The following is a 21,683-nucleotide window of genomic DNA, read 5'->3' as shown; positions in this document are numbered from 1 at the left end:
ACAAACATTTACTTTCTAAGAAAGATTTCCTCATGATAAACCTCTCCTGTAAAAACTATCAGATGGACCTATTTTTTTCATATTTTTCTACTACAGCTATTTTAGAAAAGGCAATACTTGAAAGCTCTCCACAATTTATTTCAGCCATTCTGCATGACTAAGACATTTTGTAATTTCAGAGTGTGAATATAGATTAAGGTAATGTGATAACTTATGCAGAATATAATTGATGAAGAAATGGTTAAATGGGAAAAAAGAACAGGAAACTGAGTGAACTTGCATCAAATTCTAAACATTTTTACTGTCTATTATTATTTTGAATAATCAGTATAGGCACCCTTTGTTTATTTTGTTTCTTTGAAGGGAAGAAGACAGAGAATATATTGCCTGGATAACCTTCTTTTATTTTTCATTTAGAGTTTCTACTCTTAAAACATAAGACTTGCTTTTCTAGAACATTTATAAAGATTTAGCTTCCTAAGTACTTCAAGTTATTGGCTATAAAGAACTTCATATATTCCCACCAATAAAGAAAACAATCTCAACGCATGCAGACTTTGTATCCCTCTGAATCACAGCAAAGTGGCACTCAAATTTTCAGTGAAAGTAGTCTTTTTGCTTTGTTTAAAGAGTATAGTTTCATTGCAAAATATTTCTGGTTAGAAGCGTTTCTGACTTTTAGCACAGAAATGTAGCATTTGTGTTGCAAAGTCATTCTTTGGCAAGAATTTTTTTGGAGAGAAAATAAAATGTACTTTAACTGTTTCTCAATATTTTTTTCAAATGAGAAATAGTAACAAAGGGCTGTGGGAATTTGGGGGTTTTTTTCAACTTTCTTTCACAAATTTTACTGGCAAAAGTTGTATGATGTAAGACAGTGCTTCCCCAGAAGATGTTAAGGTAGAGCTGAACACTTCCAATATATTTTGTGTGTGTATATTATAGTCTCCTTTACTTATTTTATATCTTCCAGGACAAACAGTTAAAAATATTTGGAAAAAACCCCAACTAATAAAAATATAATTTAAAAATAGATACATTTGGAAACTAATTCATAGTTTTAGTCACCTTTCTCATGTGAACTGTTTTCTTACCAAAATTACATAAATATGGTGACAGCATCAAGTTGGGCAGAAGTGTTGATCTGCTGGAGGGCAGGATGGCTCTGCAGAGGGATCTGGGTAGGCTGGATTGAGAACAATTTTCTGAAGTTCAACAAGGCCACATGCCAGGTCCTGCCCTTTTGTCATAACAGCCCCATGCAGGGCCACAGGCTGTGGGGGCAGAGTGGCTGGAAAGTGGCCCAGTGGGAAAGGACCTGGTGGTGCAGGTCAACAGCAGCTGAACACGAGCCAGTGTGTGCCCAGACAGCAAGAAAGCCAGTGGCATCCTGGTCTGTATCAGGAATAGTGTGGCCAGCAGGGCCAGGACAATGACTGTCCCCCTGTACTCAGCACTGGTGAGGTCACCCCTTGAGTGCTGTGTCCGGTTGTGGGCCCCTCAGTTCAGGAGGGATGTTGAGGTGCTGGACTGTGTCCAGAGAAGGGCAAGGAAGCTGGTGAAGGGTGTGGAGCACAAGTTCTGTGAGGAGCAGCTGAGGGAGCTCTGAAGTAAAGAGACAAGAGGAAACAGCCTCAAGTTGTGCCAGGGAAGGTTTAGCTTGGATATTGGGAAAAAAAATTTTCATGGAAAGTGTTGTCAGGCATTGGAACAGGCTGTCCAGGGAAGTGGTTGAGTCATCATCTCTGGAGGTGTTTAAAAGACATGTAGATGTTGCTCTTAGGGACACAGTTTATTGGTGGATTTGGCAGTGCTGGGTTAACAGCTGGACTTGATGATCTTAGAGGACTTTTCCAACCTAAATCCATGATTCTATGATATAACCCTTGCTATAAAAAAATTTTATATTTCAAAAAGTAACCATCAGAAATGTAATGATGTGTGCAAAAGACTTCTCTTACTGTTACTGTATTTTACTTGAAAGGCAGTGGAAAAATCTAAAATTTTTCCACGCAAGACACAACAATGTCTTCAATGTTCTACACTGCTTTTTTACTCAGACAGAAAAGCCTTCATCAGCAAATTGCTTAGTTGTATTTAACTAATAACTCTGTAGGAATTAATTATATCAATAAATTATTTGTTAAATTAAATGAAGTTTAAATCACTGAAAGAAAATTCTCAAATGAGGGTTAAATGCTGAGACTTCCAAAGGAAATCAGTTTTCAGTTGCTACCTGTTTCATGGTGTTTGAGTGCTGTATATGTAGGTTTAAAAAAAAAAATCTTTAAGGCTATGTGTTTCATAAATTCCTTATTGTACCCATTTCTTCTGTATACTTTACTTACAAATTAAATTCTCTGTGAAGGAAGTCCATAACTGTTGTTCATGAGCTCTGCAATAGAATAGATTGGGGTTTTTTTCCATATAAGCCAACAATTTTCAATAGAATAGGGCCTTTTAAAAACATATTTTAACACTCCTGCAGATTAATAATGTGTTAGCAGAAAAAGACATGTTGAGCCTCACTCAGTTATCCCTCCATCCCAATTATACTGCGACATTAAATCTTGCGACATTTAATAAGAAAGGCCATTTCACCCATGACTGCCTCATCTGCTGACAATTTATGCAACAGTGTCCCCTCTTAAGAAACTGTTCTAAAAGAAGGTGGCTTTCTCACATGCTGATATATCTAACTGTCCATGTAAATTAAATAGGATGTAGCAAAGTATGTAACATTGTTCATCTTATACTTACCTGGTGCTTTTAACTACAGAAAGAGGAGCTAAAGGGCTGGCATAAATTCTTTTTTTGCAACTGCAATGGTGTTAATTGACCAAAATGAGAAAGAACCAGGGTACAAAATAATGTATGTGCATGTACATATCTCTCATTTCTTTACAGTTTTTCACATTTGTGAATATGAATTTACATGTTTAAATATCTTTAATCTTTTTCAAAAACCTGCCATTAAACAAAAATTTAGAGACACTACTAAATAAGGCTCTGGAGTAAACTTAGTGTTGTCTTCCTCAAGACTGAGAAGTGAGTGACAAGATTTAGGACCAGCTGAAGATTCTAGCCAGGACAACAAGCATATGCACTCCTTATCACAGACTATAGGCAAAGAAATCTCAGCTACCTGTTCATCTGGCTCCAAACCTGGAAGATGCATAGCTTGGTCTGAAATAATGCATCTGAAAAGATGCATCTGCTTGGTCTGCCTTGTTGAAGAGCAACTGGCTTCAGGGGTTGAACTAGAATCTCCATGCAGTACCAAGCAAAAATATATGAATGTATCAGCTGACTTGAGGATTGTCTTGAGGACTTTTGCAGCAAGTTCCACTGCATGGTGCTGTAAAACAACGCACAAACCATTTCAATTACCTTCTGCCTCTAAAATAACGAGTATATTAAGTCAAGTGTATGTAAGACTATCATTTTCATATTTTCCTATAACTATGGAATCACACATTTCTTGAAATGGATTGGTTTTCTAAAAAAAAAAAAACTGAGTTCTTACAGCAATTAATTTTACTCCATTATGAAACAGAATTTTAAGATAACATGGCATATCTGGTCTAGTGTTTAAGTAGGACAGATGTTTCAAATCAAATATCCAAGCATTGAAGAGCAGGCTGTTTGCTGCAGGTAAACCTCTGTGAAGGTCACAGGAACTAAAGGATTGCATCCTACCTTATTAAGATTGGGTAAACTAATTCAGTTCCATGCTCATGGTACAAATGGGTTTTTTTCTAGGAGTTTTTTCTGCCCACCAATAGCTATTTTGCAGTTTTTCACTGATGTTACAACACAAAGTATAGGAAAACAACAAGCAAAATTAAATGCTTAATCTTGTCAATCTTTTCAAAGGAAAAGAAAAAAAAGCAGCTAAATTTTAACTACTGCATTCTATGAAAATCAAATGCTTTTACAAATTTTTGGGTGGAGAGAACAGCGTGTGCCTTCATATATATTGGCAAAAGTTAATCTAGCTGCTCCAACTTCAGGGAATGTCACAAACTCCTGTGCAGGATGGATAAATGAATGAACCATTGAGCTATGGTCTTCAATCCTTCTTTGAAAATCAGTTATTTTTGATACCAATTTATAAATTATTGTTTTTCAGTAGGAAATGCCTGTGCAGAAATAAGGACTGTACAAAATCATCTGAAAATATGTATTATAGAAAACAGTGCTTTCACTGGAGATGGCCATGCCAGTATTGGATTTCATGTACCTTTTTGTGCAATATCTCTATAAAGTATCCGTGCCTAATACAGATGATGGTACAATGTTTACATCTGTGGCAGGAATAGATAAACCAGGAAAACACACTAATATAAATAATGAAAATTAAGGGAAACAAAAAATTTCAACTAAGGTTTGCCTACTAATTGTGGTAATTCTAGGGACAGGAGTGAAGGAAGATAAATATTCCAAAGCCTATTTTGGCATTCTATATTTGAAACTCTACTGGATAACAGCAACTTTTTCTGAGAAATATCAGTGCTCACATCAAGGGTGGGCTGTTACTATGGCTTTTGAACAAGGATCAGAAAAATATTTTGATTTTTGAATGCACATTGAGCAAGTCTTGAACTAAAATATGAATTCAAGATTTCATTCTACCTCTATATAAATCTCTGGGAAATTTCCCTACAATATTTTATGTTTTGCAGTAATGACTCTGATTTCTGTTTGGGCTCCTACATATCCAAAACCAATTCATTAACAATATTCCAGAACTATAACAGAACTCTCCAGCTGCAACATTTTTTTAAATTCTGCTTTCTTTTCAAAACTTACTCTTCCACTGTGATCATAAATGCTTTCTACACCAGGATCCTAGAATAATTTGCACAGTTTGAAAATACAATCCGTCATTTTTCCTGTTCTGCAAGAAAATTAATGTAACAGATTGTTTAATTTGAAAGAGCACATAAGCATGGTGTTGATGAATTGCCTTAACTATCCACATCACTGGGAGATTGCAATAAAACTTCCTTGGTGTTTACCTATCAACAATGAAATTTTTAAAGGGATGATGATGACCTGTGGATAGAAAAGAAAATCCATCTTTACTTTGCACTGACCTGCAAATGTAAAATTTTCTGTAATTTGTGCTGTAGCAAAAGAATGGTGCCTTTGAGGTAGGTGCCATAAAATCTGAAGAAACCCCTATAGTTCTGACATGCACAGTGTAAAACAAAATTAGAGGTCTGGGTAAGAAAAAAAATGTAATTACTTGAAGTAGCTTCACAATACTCTTCACTGAAACCTAATTATTGATAAAAAACTTGAAGTAAGTCCATCTTCTCATCATCATAGTTGAATTACATTAATGGACGTTATGGGTCTTGCTTTGCTTCTTGCAAAGTCTATGGCAGCTTGTTAGCTTTCGCTTAAATTCTAATCTCTAAGAAACTTCTCTCTTGATATCTAGCACAGCACCTTTTAATATATCCCTAATATTATCAATCTAATACCATGACACAGGGCATGCTCAGAGTCAAAACACCACCATTAGCTATAAATTACCATACCCCACTGGGACTTCCCTTACCAAACACTGAGTTGTGAATGATGTAACTGTTACATGTGAGGCAAAGTCTTAAGGCAGAGAGAATAGATTTATTGGACCAACTGACACAGCTGGGGAAAAAAAAAAAATCAACAAACTAGAAAACATGTTCCCAAAAGCTCATGTAGCTTACACAGCCATATCAGTTACTTTTAACAAAATACACCCTCTCTTCCTGAAACCTCACTTTCTGGATTGCCACAGATAAAACACAACTACTACAAACATTTTCAAGTAGTGATGATGCCATGGTAACACACATAAGTGCTGGGTTTCGCATGTATTGAGGCAACATACATTTACTGAGTTCAGAGGAATATTGTGCAAGAAAAACGCTTTTTCGACAAATACTAGTCCCCCTGCAAAATTTACAATTTTCTACCACCACACACCATACAGAAAAACTGAGACATAAGGTACACTAAGTGCTGTTGAGTGCTTGCAGAAAACAAACTCACTTTGACTCCATTCAACTATTCTAGCCCTAGATGATGAACATAATATGAGATATCCCTGTGTGAAGGTGACATAAACAATACAAAGAAACAGACTGGAAAAGACTAGACTAGTATACAGCAAGGGTACACATTTCAAGCCTTAATTTTAATTGGTATTTTCCTTCAAGAAGCTTTATTTCCTAGATAGTAAAATGGACTCTTGAAAGTATTGCAGCGCAAGTTTCTATAGCCCTTTCCCATAGGTTTCCTGTTTCCCTTCCTACAGCAGGAGGACTTGCCATAGGCTTACTGTTTCCATAAACATTGATAAGTGTTTTTTCACCTACAGAGGAAGGTGCAAGTGACGTCTTTCCAACAGCCTTCAGCTGTGCAAAACAGTTATTTATCACATGCAGGAGGGCCTGCTTGTGTGGAACTGGCAGGCAGCTACAAGTGTTGCAAGTCACACTGACTTTATCCTTTGAAAACACGTTCCTTAAAGCTTCAAATGAGGCAATGGTAATAATAATGACCAAATGCTTCAAGATAATGCTAAACTGAGTTCTGAGGCTATGATGATACAGAAATAATTCACTATAAACATACATCCCTGACACTAATGCCTGAAGTTGGAAAATATTTATGACGGAATAAGGTCTGATTCCACTGCCATTAAAGCTGATGAGAGTTCTACCCCTAGCTTCCCTGGTAGCAGTTCATAAAAATATATTTACTGGGAAAGGCAAAAGTAATTCATATGTATGACTGCCTGAAAGTTTATACACACAGATATAGCTCAATACTTTCCTTTTTTCCAAAGTCAATGTATTTGAAAAAAAAAGGCAACAATTTTGTCCATTGTCTAATTTCTTGTTCTTCTTACGATATATTTTAATATCGTGTCTTCATGTTTCCCATAAGCATTCTTTTATGTCTAAAAATGTCTTCAAGCTCTTCTATTTCTGCCATGAGTTAAATTTCTATATATATTATGGCCAAGTTTCTGCTAAAAAAACAACCCTTATCTTTGAAATAGGAATTGAATTTTCTTACTCAAATGCCAGCAGTAATTACAAAGCAGGCCTTTGTCTCATGCAATTTCTTTGCCTTTTTTAAACCAAGAATTAGAAGTTTGATAGCAAAATTCAAATGAACATATTATTTGGTTTATCTGAAAATGCAGAGTCAGATCCAATTAAACACAATTAACCTCAAAAACTGCCACCACTTCTGAGGGTGAATCACATCCCTCCCAGCAGTCGAACCTTTCCTGCAATGGGAAAGTCTCTCTTGAGTCTCTCACCAGCCATGTACATCCTTCAGCCCAGAGGGACCAACTCTGCTGAGCTCCTAAATGCCGACATTGTCCAGTTAATACTGCTGCAGGTAAATTTGTGCAAATGAAGCACAAGGACTGTTCATCTTTATAAGAGTTTCTTGTGCTTAATGGGCAGAGGAATCAAAGGACCAGTGAACTGTAACTTGTATGGGACTGATTAACTCTGAGAAGAAGGGAGGCAAGAGATGCCAACTAACTACTTCAGTACAAAAATGGTGATCATAGAGCAGCTCTATACCTTAGAATAGCATTAACTTTTTGTCTCTACAGAGACAGAATTAACAAACCCAACTCCTAAAAATCCAACAGTACAATCAACTGGAAGATGCTGATAGAATTTGCTGAGAACTAAATAAGAATTTACATAAATGTAGCAATTCATTAATAGAAGCTACTTGCAGATCATAAATAAGTCAGTAATTAATGACATTTTGGCCTCTCTACAAGCTCCAGCAGTGTAAGACAGACCTTGTACTGAAGGAAAGTAGCTATTTTAGAATTCCTTTGCATTCAGGGTCCTCCAGAGAAAAGACTGAACAGCATAATATCTCATGAAGAAACCTTTTCCAAGATGCAACTGTAGTGATACCTTGGCTTCTCTAACTAGACAGTTAGGACTTAAGAGCTGAAGAAATAGTTTGTCTCTATAGATCATCTCCATTTTTTCATTGCCTGGATTTAAGCTCAAGATGTACAATTTTTGATATGTCATTCTAAATCAGCCTGCAGCAGGTACACATTTATTTGAAGTTATACTCCAAGCATTCAATTTAACAGAGCCACGTGGTCACAGAAGACCCGTTATGTCACTTAGGCTGTCTATCCATTGAAAAATTGGCCTAACCTACCTCTCTGAGTGCTATGCTGAATTTTCCAACTTTTATACTAAAGTACATTTCTTCAGATGCATAAAAGACCCCTTGTTCTTCTGTAAAGTCTGTTTGCTTTTATCTGAGAGCCAAATAAAATATCTGGAAGTGTATGTAGTGAACAGAATGAGGAGAAGTGAATTTTGGCTATTTCTATGCTGAGGGAAAGAGATGTAGTAAAGAAGACTTCAACAAGCCCAAAACCATAAAGAACCTTGCTTTCAAGATGAAAGATGGAAAATTAAAAATTTCATAGTAACATTTATGGGCAAGAAGATTTTGAGTGCCTGAAAGCTAATGATCCTTCAACACTAAGTACTGTCTCCATGATAGCTCTAGTTCCATGACTATAATTACTCAGTAGCACAACACATGCTGTTCAGCCAACTAGGATTTCCGAAAAGATGTAACACATTCAAAACACCATTGAATTTCACTAATCCCTGTTTTTCAAATAGGCTCTAATAAGATTTAATGCTAGTAGTCTTTCAAGAAACAGATTTAACTAGGGAGTCAAGGCTAAAATATATTACTAACATGGGTTAGGAATCTTTACATTCAGAAAGAAAAAACATGGCATATATCTGATTATTTGATAAAAGAATGTCAAAAAATCACATCAAGGTGAAGAGGAAAGTTTTGAAAGGATCAATATTGACAAACTATGAAAAACACTGATGTGTTGCTCAGTGATCCTCAGTAAAGCTGAGTAAGAAGTTTCAGACAAATTAGAAACTTCATTCTAACTCTGTGTCCACACCTGGACTTGAACATAAAAATCATCTAATTGTTTTTGCAAGTAAATCAGAACCACTGATATGTCAGCTTTATGACTGTCAACTCCCTTGCCCAAAGCTCCCCAGAACAAACTTTGAACAGGGCAACCCACTAGTTGGATGTCAGACAAACTGTTGGGAAAAAATGCGCAGTTCTCTCCACTACCTCTATTTGATCTCACCTCTTTCCCTCTCAGACATCACCTTAGCCACCATGGTAATGGCTATTTTAAAGCAGCATCTCTCCTTTTGTCTGCTAATGCTCGTTTCACTTGGAAGGGGTAACTCCATGCCCACTCCATATTCCAGTTCCCAGATCTGAGTCATCCTCCACCTTTTGCCCTCTGTGACTGTGCAATTATTTAAAAGTAAAATGCTAAAAGAGGGATTGAAATGATCTCTCCTGTCCCCTCCTTCTAAAATCTTAATACAAGTATTTTTAAAATCCATTCTCTCATGCCTACAATTCTCTAATAAATACCAGTCCTATATCAAAAGTTATAATTATCTATTTTGTTGGTTATAAAAGCATTTAATCTAAACACGTTCTCTCCTTCAGATATCCACTTACAGATGTGAAAAATTTTATTTTCATATAGCTTTAGTTTTCAGCTATTTCACTGGGTTTTTTAGGTCACAGCAAAAAAACCCCAGTGTATTCATTTCTCATCTCATTTCAAATATGCTGAATAAGTTTATCAGATAAAAAAATCTGACCAATTCTTTGATTTATATCATTTCTTAAGAGCTGATTTTTCGATTAAGCAATTGCCAAAGCAAGCTATATCCAAGTATTCCATGACAAACACAAGAGACTTAGACTTGCAGCAAGAGACTGAGGCTTAGACACACTTCCACCCATAGTAAACATTAGCATTTACATTCCTCTCTTCAAAAGGTGTCAAGAATGACATTGTCACAGAACCACTTTTTCCATTATCCCCTGTAAAAAAAAAATTAAAATGATCAAATAGAAGAATGTTTCTGTGAGGTAGCTAACGTAAAAAGTGACTTGTGCTACAATGACATAGAAAATGTTCATAACTGGCATTTGAGGAAGGGCAATGACACCGATTATTCTATCACAGACTAATCTGCACCATGTGAAATTATGTTCCAGTGTGATAACCCATGACCCCTAACAAGGATTAGACAGATGTGTCACAGCTGGTTACTACCTGAAGCCAGTAGGTACGTAGTGCACCGAGCAATGGCTGTGTGGGATGCAGGGGTGTTTACAAAGCACAGCACAGCTGCAGAGAGATGCAAAGCAGTTGTAGCTGCCTGGGAGAACAGAAGCATTACAGTCAGATCAGTGTGGCCTTGCCTCCAAAACACTGATTAAAAAACTTCTTTTTCCCTTTTCTCCTTCCTGCTTAGGCCCATCTGATGCAAGGTGTAGTCATGAGTTGAGCATATTATTGAGTGTGGGTAACACACAGAAACAGAAGGCTGGGTTTCTCCTGGGCACCCTGGGTTCATTCTGCCCATGGTCAAAGGGAGCTGGATGCAAGTCTACCTTTCTTCCACAATACTCTGCTCTGGCTATGCCTTGCTGCATCAGCTTGAGCACATGCCCTTCAGGTGAGCAGCCACTAGCTCCATTCCCTCCATGATCCAGGCACATCTATTTTAAGAGACTGAGAGAAAATAGAAAAATCAAAGAAGAAGGATGGGGAGAGCACTGATAAGCAGTGAATAAGGCAGGAGAGGAAAACTAAGGGAAATGCAACTGTTGCAGACAGGTATGACATGGGGAGGAGAGGGAATTACAAAAGAACTTGATCTTCAAGAAGTCAGAGAGGACACAAGTGAGAACAACAAGAAAAAGAAGCTTCAATAACAAGGGAGAGAGGAAAACATTATGGAAACTGTCCTGTCATGACAGGTCAGAAAAAAGGACAGGACAGACAGCAGCACACCTGGAAATAAAAACTGGTGGTGAAACATGAGGAAGGGCAAATGAAGTATGCTTTACAGTGTGCTGGGTTTGTGATGATGGTAGAACAAAGAGGAAATGCAAGGAAAATAGCTGGATAATGAACCTGAGTAAGGGATGAATCATGAAGTGTTGGGAAGCTGGATGTCACATTCATTACAACATTGTAACTGATTAAGATGTCAATCTCATGTGGGTAAGGCAGCGCTTCCTAAAGCTGAGTTGGGCATGATATCCTGCCAGGGTTGTGTGGATGCTTTGTACTGTACACCACAGATAGAAGCCCCTGCAGCCCAATCAGAGTCTTTCATTTATAGAAGTAACTCTTCTTTTAATCCTAATCACCTTTAATAGCACCCACTCTCAATTCTCATTTCTCACTCAATCAGTGTCCTTCAACAAGTCTTCTCTTGTTCTGCTGCCATAACTGCAATTCACAGAACCCTGCATTATGCTATAGTTAGCTATATTTATTTGCACATGCATTTTAATGGATAGTCTGAATATAGCACTGGGTTAAAGTCAGGGACACACTAATTGAATGTGAAGCACAACACAGAAAAGACAGCATTCAAATGAGAGTTTGCTTGCTAACACTGCAAGCATATGAAATTCAAGAATCATATATCTATCTTACACTTTGTTCCTGTCCAAGATATATGGGCCTGACTCACTATTTGCTGATTGGACACCACCAGCACCATCTCATGGAGATGAACTTGGTAAGCTACAGCTACTTAGATAAAACAGACCCCACCCATCTAGAAAGACCAACATGTCCTGAGTCAAGAGGCTCCTTGCACATTTCCTGTTCCATGGTGCTTGTAAAGGATTTTCACTTATTCATTGGCTTAGCAGCAAAGAATACTTTTTATGTTTGCTGAAGCTTCTATGCTGCACTCATGCTTATATCCCAGGCAAACTCAAGTCCCTGAAATCCTAGCTGGATATGGGGGGAAGGTCATCAGACACACAGAAGAGCTCATATCATTCTCAGCTTCCCAATGGTCTGTAACTTCATTCATTGTCAGGCCAGGGAGGGGGCCAAATGAGATCAGAGAGCATCTAACACAGCAGATTTATACAGGCTGCACTCACTGCCTTTTCTTGCCATGCAGTGTGGATAGAGCATCCATCCAAAGAATAAGACCCGTCTTTCAATAAATGCCTTAAGAATATATAAGTGTAACATATTTCCAGGAAAACATATTCCAATTTTGGGTCTCTAGTGACACATGAGGCAGAAATAATATCAGCTAGGAAAAACAGGACCAAAAGCAAAGATGTTCTTAATGATACACAAAATTCTAATTAAAATGTCTCAGCAAGCATTGAAGTTTATTTGCTGCTGATATTGTGACATGCATACTGAATTTAATGTGTAATCAGTGCTAATCCATTCCAACCCATGCAATATCAGCAACATTAAAGCAGACCACAAGTAGAATTACACAAATAATGAGTACAGCTCAGAAAGACAATTTAGAAAGGTCCTTAAATATCATCCAAGACTACGGCAAGATTAAAGAAATTCTGTGACCCCAGAAAACTGTCTTGCTCTCCTTCAGGCCTAATTGAAATCTGCAGCTGGGTGCAGTACTTGTTCCTTTTAACAAGATATCCCTAGTAAGGAAAAGTGTCAACACAACTGCTATAATTATTTCTATCTTAACAATAAAGATTCTTCATGCCTGCCTACAGTCCAGACCAGGAGTTGTGTGTCTGTAGAAGCCTAATTCATCTGTTCTTCTGGAAACAAGAACATATATATTTGGAGGGGCTTACTTTTCTTGCTCCTGTTGCTTCATTTGTTCTTTATAAACAGATATATCTGTACACTTTTAAGATCTCTTAGAATGTATATATTGTTTCATATTATAATTTGCTTATAATTTGATGCCAAAACAGAAGCACCTACAAACATTTTTAATTATCCAGCTTGAGATTACCTACTCATGTGGTTTTATTTTTAAAAATGTATCTCAATAGCTTCCTTAAGGATCAGGAGCACCAGCTGAGCAATCAGTTAATGATTTTTATCATAATTACAAGATTTAGCATCTGTCAGACCAAAACCTGTTTCCTAAAGAACAGAAGGCCTGACCTTGACTAGAAAATAAATCTCAAGTCACAATTATGAAAATTATAATTTCTCCCTTTTCCACGAAAAGCTTGCCAAGAAAGTTAAATGAATTTCAGAAATATGTAGGGACACTGCTGTTAAATTACATGGAAATCTGAATATAAAAATTCCTTCATGATCTTCTTCCAAAGTATTCTAAAATCCAAGTCAGGCATATTTTAATCTTGCACTGGTACAGACCTGCTTGCTTCTCTAAAAGGCCACCAAAATGCCACTGAAGTTAAAATGGATGAGTTAACCTTTTGAAAAGTACTCACAGCACCACAATTATTCTGACCTTTGACTGTACAATCCTTTTACTTTGCTAGCTATTCATTTAATGCCCATTTGTAATTTTTAAAATTATTACTACACGACTGAAAACATTTGTTTAGCAATCCATCACCATGACATGCAGCAGTTTGCAACAATGAAGGATTTTGGTACAGGCAGTTTTAATTATTTAACCAATAATAAATAAGGCAAGGACCTATATGTAGGGGAGGCAAAAACTACAGGAGGTGTGGAAGCCCACAGAGAATTGCTGTGAAATGTTTTCACAAGCATCTTAATGCATAAAGCTGTTTTGATAGATAAATAAGTGTTGAGATTAAGAAAAAAAAAAACCACAAAGGAAAAACACAAAACAAAACCCTTCCAGCCACCCCCCAAAAAACTGATGTGGTTGTGGCCCATCCTTCAGCAGTAGAGAAGAAAGGCTCATCTCCACAGCCCTGGGGACTTCACTTCAGCTGTAAGAGGAGATAAATGGTCTGGATTCCACTAAATCCTGTACAGCTAATGTAGAACAAGAATTCTTACCTTGATTCTCTTCATAATGAAATGGAACTTGCACTGACTAGCACAAAAATGTTATCAACAGTCATGAAACAGCAGTCTATCCCCCCACTTCTTCCGAGTTTGGTGATTGATAAAGATTACCAGGAACCTTTCTCCTCCACTGACAACAATTCACCTGTTGATCTTTATCAGCAGCCTACTAGTTGAAGCACTGGTGACAGTACATTTTGGTCAGCAATGTGACTCCACAGCTCAAGTGATCTCTTGGGCACTTGTATATCTCCAGAAGACCTCTTCTACGTGTCCCCCTCTCTTAAATGTAGAGGATCTAAGTTTGCAAGGCCATTTCAGAGAGATAACACCCAGTGCAAAAGGTTGACAAAGTCAGAACACACTTCTGCCCAAATCCCATGTTGAAATACATTCATAAAGGGAGAGGAAACAGACTCTGATGCTGAAATATATAAATCAGATGTGAAATTATGACATCCAGCCAGCAGAAGAGCATAACAGCAGCACCAAAACAAAACTAGTATTTATTACTAAGTTCCACTGGCTATGGCAGTACCTTTTAACTTACTTCTCAGTAAGAACCAATGAGTAAAACTAGGTCTTAAAAATCATTCGTGCACTGATAAATATAAAGGCCAGAAGGCAAAAGCATCCAGAAGTCAGCAGTTCTGTCACCTACACTTCTGTAAGCACTTCCTTATCAACTGGAAATTTTTGAAACTGTAAAATAGAAAAATTTCAGTTCTAAAAGAATGCAAATTAGACAACTTAAGCAAAGTAAGACAAAAAATGTATCATGAGCCAACTGCTAGATATTGAATAATTTTCAGCAACTGCAATGCACCAACCCTGAAGGCAACAACAAAACCCATTGTAAATCACAGCCAGTGTATGTAGCTCTGTTTAAGAAAGTATTCAGACGCAGTTTGATTAACAACATTATTAACTGTTCCATAGGAATCTTAGAATAGCTAACTCTCTCTTACAGCAAGAAAACACAAAAGAAGCCTATACTTCATTTTAGGTTATTTTAATGCTACTGTATTATTTACTGCAACTCTAATGTCTCTCATTTATTTAACATTCTCCAGCTATGCATTAAAAAGGAAATCTGAGTGTTTACGGTGAATATCATTTCAGCATTGACTAACCTCTCAGCACACAAGAACTGTGACAAGTCAGTCCTACTTTCAAACTTTGACAAGATTTTTAATAACTAAAGAAGCAAAGAAACTTCCAAGAAGTTCACTAGAAACATGACAACTTATACAAGAGAAAAAAATAAAAACCCTAGAAACAAGACATTGTAGTGGAAGGGAAAAAGCAATCACTGAATTTTCTAAAGAGGTGAGAAAATTGACATGTAGGCAGGTTTAAATCACAGAGGAAATAAAGTAAATATCAAATGAGGAAAGCTGACTGCTGCATCCCAGTGGAAATGTCTTAAATTAAAGCAGAGAGATGCAAGAGTGAGAAACTTACAACAGTAACCTTTTGAGATCAGGTCTGCATTACAAAACTATTTGAAAAGGATAACTAAACCCTCATCCTGTTCCGTCCTGTGTACATGGTTCAGAATTAAAGGCTGGTATCGAGACAATTCCTTCTCTGGCTTTTCTCAATAGTCTGAACAGCAGGAATCTAATGCAGCCATTCATGAAGAGCTAGACTGAAAATTGATTATGTTAGGATGAAAAATGTTCCCAAAAACTTCCATTATATATGCTATTAAATTATCAGATCAAATACATAAGGACATAACCATAACAGTAAATATAATATACGATGAAGTCCAGTGTTTTTCCTTTTAATGGGACCTTGAAAACATGTCAAATATATCCCATATATTATTCATCAAATTGACACCTTGTCTGGCTGGCAATTTTATACTTTTCAGTATATATTAAGAATATGTATTTCTGACAATTGTTTAAAAAGAAAAAGTCTTGTCAGGTGTGCACTGATGAAAACAACTACCACCTAAATATTTACTCCTGCTTACAGCAGAGGTAGTGGAAAGCAGCACTACCTCTAGACCATGCTGTCCCATAGCCATGTATCAAAGAAAGAAAAGAGAAAGAGCACCAGAAGTTGGGGGATTTTAATGAGAATTTGCCAATTTGTCAAAATCAGACCATTATGTAGAGAACTGAATGATTTCAATAAAATTATAGCAGAATTCAAAAGCAGATCTTCAGTGGAAGCTAAGAGAACCAGCTTCTCACAAGGAAGTTTCCCTGGTTTTCTGTCAGCACATTTACTCACTTAGCCAGCCCAATCTGAAACGTTCAGGTCTTCCATTTACCATCTCTTCACACCGCGGTTCAAGCATAAGACTGAATAACTGAAATGTCACAACTTTGCAATTAAAAATGCCTAATGTATAATACTTCCAAAATGAAAGAAGTTCTTCACTGATTTCTCACATCATCCGTCAGGCTAGATTTAAGTTGAATTAGTCCACTGGAAACCTTTTCCAAACTTAAAATCGACACACATTATTACAGTTTCATTGGCTAAAATAGCTAAATAACATTGGGAGCAGCACCAGCATTTCACTTAGCAAATACCTGCTATTAGGGTCTTATGTGCAGAGACATAATAATAGAAACACAGGTAATAGGTAATGAAACAATATCCAAAATTACATACAGTTTTTCTATAACTTTACAATTCAATATAACTTGGCATTCTGGTCTTCTATATTGGAAACTGTGTTACTCCTCACCTTAAGTAATGCTTACTTTTATCTGAAAAGGTGGGTAAACTCTTCCATTTTTTCAGAAGCAAGGATGACTGTCTCAAAGCATAAATTGAAACAGTTCTCTAACTGCAAAGATCAGTGCTGGAAATTTAAGATGTTATCTTAAGATTTTCTGAAAAACCACCAACAGATATATTTGGGGACTGAGGCAAAAAAGGTGTAAAGTTCATCCACCTTCTTTCTGTTCAGTGTAGGTATGTTATAATTCAACAGTGAGAAGGTTACCGTTTGGGAATTAGTAGATAAGAAGATAAAACTTGCCAGGCACTCTAGACATCAGTTTCTGTTACCCAGAATTGAAAAGCTTTTATCTCATTCTTTGTTGCAGTCAGAAGAGGTGATTGCTTCTCGTGCTCACTAACAGTGGAATGGGTCCAGGAATAGATTAAATTGAAGCCCTTTTTTTTTTTTCTGGTCATACATGTTTAAAAGCAGAGTTTACAGTTTCCCGTTCACACATTCTATGTATATTTCAGAACCTAGTCTCATAATGAACATTACATGTACTAGGTTTTCAGGCACAAGATTTTCCATTAGAAGAAAGGAATTTTGATCACAGTCCATTGCAAGAGATGAAAAATAATGTAACAGTTTTTTCAGTGATAGAATTCTAGTTCACTAATAACAACATGCATCCTTTCTATTAAACACCAAATTCATCCAGCCCTACCATGACATTCACAGGCATAGCAGCAGTACGAATGCACAGTAAGATCTCAAGTAGTACTGCTATTTTCTTCTTAAACACTGTAGAGACATGAAACCCAAAGCTTAGACATTAATGGTACACATTAATCCAGAAATCTAAATGATCTTAAAAATAGGAAGATAAAAAAAGCATGAGAAAGTAAACCTTTCCAAAAATCTTTTCAGGGACTGGAATGGAATAAATGCTTCTGGAAGTTGAGAAAAAAGTAGTTCTCAAAGACATGTGGTAAACTACCATTTATCATTCTCTCTAAATGTGTCATATAGATGTATGGTTAATAATACATTTTACTCTCAGTGGTATACAAACTGGGATCTGAAAGTAATACAGTCATTTATAAAACCAGCATATGTCCTTGTGGGAAGAAATATCCTCTCAAAACTGCATTTTGGCTTTATTGCATATAAAAATGTGAGAAAAGCACAAAAATCTACCAGTTATTGATAATCACAGATGAATTAATGGATTCACAAACTATAAGTCCTGTGAATTTCCCAAGGAATGTTATTTTACTATTCATTAATTTTTGTAGAACTCCAATTCCTGGATAGTTTATTCCAGTAAGACATTTCAGAAATTCTACTGATAAATATTGCCATGGAAAAAACATCATTTTTATTTACTTATGTGCAGTGTGTGACTCGAGTAATGGAATAATTCTACTTTTTGCTTAAAAGTGTATTTTAGTGTAATAAATATTAATATATATATTCCTAATTTTCAGAATGATTTCTCACAAAAACTTTGTAAACAATGGAAATCATTGTGCCACAGGTGTGTACTCATTGCATTTACAGGTAACTAATTAAAAGCCAAGAAAGCCTAAAGAAGCTTCCTATAATGCTAAAGTTCCATTTTCCCTGCAATGACCTTCAACCAATAAATATCACCATATTCACTCAGCAGCATGTAAGTAGGATATAACCACTTATGATGGTTAGGGACCCACCAAGGATGGTAATCCAGCAGCAGCATTTACCCCTTTGGCATGAAAGCCCAAGTGCACTGGAAGTAGGACAGCCAAAACCAGTCTGGACATGGTCAGGGGCAAACAGCTCTAGGTGGCCCTGAGTTTGCCTCCAGAGATCCCTTCCAACCTCAACTATTGTGAGATTCTGTGAAAATGGGAGCTGTAAACCCCTCTTGTTAAAGCGCAGTGAAATATGCAGCTGTTACGAGCAGAAATTGGTACCTCACTATATGTGGCACTTCAAAAATGAGAACTTGGGCCACGCTCTTCTCATTCACTAGCTGTGTCTATGCAGTTTGTCCCAGCTACCTGTGTGCAATCCAACCCAGGATCCAGCAAACACTTGGGGATATGCTTACCTTCAGATATATAAGTAGTCCAGCACAGTCAACCAGCGCTTTTATATGTTTGAAGGCAAATACGGCCTTTCATTTATTTTATATCAACGCCTTTAGAGCAGTATGATGCTTAGGATTTATGATTTACTAGAGTTTATTACTCTTGTGAGCAGTATCTGCATTTTGAACTCAGAACCTGTCATGTTAAAATAACAAAACCAGTGAGAAGAAATCACATACCTACTATGAGTGATTCCAAAGTCAGCACATGAGCTCAACAGTAAATTTGTGGAAATTATTAATAATTTACTTGCCATTTATAATTTACTTGAGATTTTTTTTCCTTTTTTACTTACTGATGAAACGTCTATGAGTGGATCACAATTTTCTCATATTTATTATTCATTACAACTATTTGCTGAATAATTTCTGCAAACAGTTCCTCTTTTGTAGCTCAATCCCATTGTGAATGTTTATTATTCAAAATTTAGTCTGTGAAACTAATTAAGCCATGTATTAGACTTTGTTCACTGTTTGCATGAACATTATTCTTATAACCAGTATGAATTCTGCAAATAGCCTCCTCTCCAGTATGAACTTAAATTGTATTATTCTGTGAACACTCCTGTAAAGTTTCTTTGCTAAAACATCCATAAAAAGCAAACAGCATGAAATAAATGAATTTTAAAATCTGTACAAATATTAGGGGTTATTTTTTCTTCAGGACCAACTAAGCCTACCAATAAAAGTACAATCTCAATTATTGACCTGCTCAAATGACGGAACAAGATCTCATTCTTCTCCTCATAGTCAAAATAAGGAACACTGTAGTAACAAAAGCAGATGCCTTTTTTTTCTTGCATGTTCCTTGTATCCAGTTTTTCCAAGTGTTCCAAGCACTGCTTGAAGCAATATAGCAATCATTTGTTTAATTGCTACATCATTGCAGGGTGAGTCTAAAACTGCTAGGGTTTTAGTGGGAAGAAGATGATGGAAAAGGGAAATATACAAAATGTAAGCATAGAATGCACATATCACACACCTCTTCCAGAGCCCTAGAGTTTTCACATAACTGACCTCCAAGGGTTTGTAGAGATTCCCATCACATGCCAAGAACTTAAAGCCTTTTCACTTTGTTTTTCTGGATTTATTACAGATTTTTAAGACTTGGCTCATATCTTCAGCCTTCTTGCAGTCTGAAGCACCCAAGAACTTTTTTAAAACCTGAATTTAGCAGCTGGGACTTTAAGGTAAACACCAGGTATTGAGAGATGTGCAATGAATACAAGAGACCTGCCACTGTTAAAAGGCAGTAGTGTTGCAGAGCTCCTTCACAAATTTGAGAGGGGTAAAAGATTTGCCTAGCTGCACACAGCCACCCAGCAAAACACATCAAATTACTGCTCAGGACTGTAGCATTAAGAATTAGAACTGAAATAATATTAAAATGATACTCACAAAAACCTTTCTGCAGAGGGATGAATTTGACATGGACTCACCCCTCAATGGTTAACTTAATCTGAACTCAAAGGCAGTAATACTATTAATACTAGCGATGATCTGATTCAAAATTCAGTGATTTCTAGAATTAATAGTTCCACTGGATTCCAAAGAAATCATTCAGAATTTTTCTCTTTGGGAAACAACTCTTAAAAAATGTACAAATGAAAAACAAGTTTTCTAAATTTTGCTCCATTTCCACTAGTGGATACTAAGACAATTTAGCCATATCTTCCTTTCCAGGACAGATCTCACATTTTCTCATGGAATTGCTAGTTACATTCTCTTACCAGTGTGCTTTAATCTTTGTGTTAGTGCCACTCTTGTTTACGAAATGGGAATGGTGCAGTTGGAAAAGTGGTTTACAATGAAAAAGCACTTGAAGCACAATACTGATTCAGAATAGTGGCAAAATACAGTAATTAGAATGCATTTTAACCAGGAAAAAAAAAAAAAACAAAACAGGAGGGAAAAGCTGGAATTTTTTTTTTTTTTTTTTTTTTTGTCACAAACTATTTTGGGATATTGTTGTATTAATTTTACACATTTTACATATTCTGTAGCCATTCTCTCTCCCCCAAGAATATGAATGATTATTCTAGGATCATTACTCTTCACATCTCCAAACAGTTAATGCTTTTTTCCAGCTGGAAATCTATGCACTGGTTACATTTTTTATTATCTCTTCAGAGGTATACTGCATGTAGACAATTTTTGGGTCTTTTTCCTTTCCTTCCTTCTCATCTTAGGAGCTGAGATTTTCCCTTTCTTATGTGTTAGCTTGGTGTGGATGAAGCCTCAGACAATAGCACACAAGGCATTCCCAGAGGGAACTGGAATACATTTCATGTCATTGGGCTAGCCACAGTTAAGAAACTACAGGCTGCTAGTGAAAGCTACATTATAAACTATTCCATGCCCTTTGCTGCAATTTCTGAAAATTCAAAATTTTTACAGCCTCATTAAGGAAGCTTCTTTTCTAACATAGGTGTCTTCATTTTGATGTCAGCTCCTGAGCCATAGCAAGGTACCACCACAGCAACTTCACTTTAAATTGTGCTGTCATTGGGTTTAATGTTCCTACCACGTTTTTTAAGACACAGTGAATTCCAGTGAATCCTGCAATGAATTTCCAAGATGCCATGAAGAAACACTTCACTTTCACTATTTAAGCAAAAAAAAAGCTTTAGTGAGTGCCTGTATAAGATCAAGAAAAATGCTTAAATTACTTTAATACGGTTGCCCTTTAAACTAAAAGAAAAATAACCAAAATGGATTTCTAGTACAAATACAGATATTTGGTCACAAGATGTCAGAGCTTACATCTCCTTTCCAAATACATTATACACTATAGGTACCTGATGGCCTATTAGCTCAAACTTCTTAAGGTGCCCTTGCTGACCAGTTCATGTCATTAAGCAGTGGACACGAAGTACTGAAAGCTAAATACATATCCTGTGATTCTTCCCTTTGGTCCTATTTATGGTTCCCTTTAGAAATACAGGAGTTAGCTGTGAAAA

At 36.5% G+C, this 21,683-nt stretch overlaps 1 protein-coding gene and 1 long non-coding RNA gene across 10 annotated transcripts in view; one reads left to right on the top strand and one right to left on the bottom strand.

Annotated features, from left to right (window-relative positions):
- LOC125328372 overlaps positions 1 to 21,683 on the bottom strand; it is a 185,467-nt gene that overhangs the window by 86,912 nt on the left and 76,872 nt on the right. The gene's annotated exons all lie outside the window — the stretch shown is intronic.
- The window catches only part of B3GALT1 (beta-1,3-galactosyltransferase 1), a 187,289-nt gene that overhangs the window by 98,902 nt on the left and 66,704 nt on the right, over positions 1 to 21,683 (top strand). Inside the window, exon 1 of one of the 9 annotated variants that reach the window (XM_048308912.1) lies at positions 11,623 to 11,669. The exons of the other annotated variants lie outside the window; for them this stretch is intronic. The gene's annotated coding sequence lies outside the window, so the exon portion shown is untranslated. Of the gene's footprint in view, positions 1 to 11,622; positions 11,670 to 21,683 lie in introns of those variants that run through there. 9 annotated transcript variants of the gene reach the window in all.

The sequence above is a fragment of the Corvus hawaiiensis genome, chromosome 7, assembly GCF_020740725.1.
Source record: "Corvus hawaiiensis isolate bCorHaw1 chromosome 7, bCorHaw1.pri.cur, whole genome shotgun sequence".
Lineage (NCBI taxonomy): Eukaryota > Metazoa > Chordata > Aves > Passeriformes > Corvidae > Corvus > Corvus hawaiiensis.
This window is presented reverse-complemented; position numbering and strand designations above follow the sequence as displayed.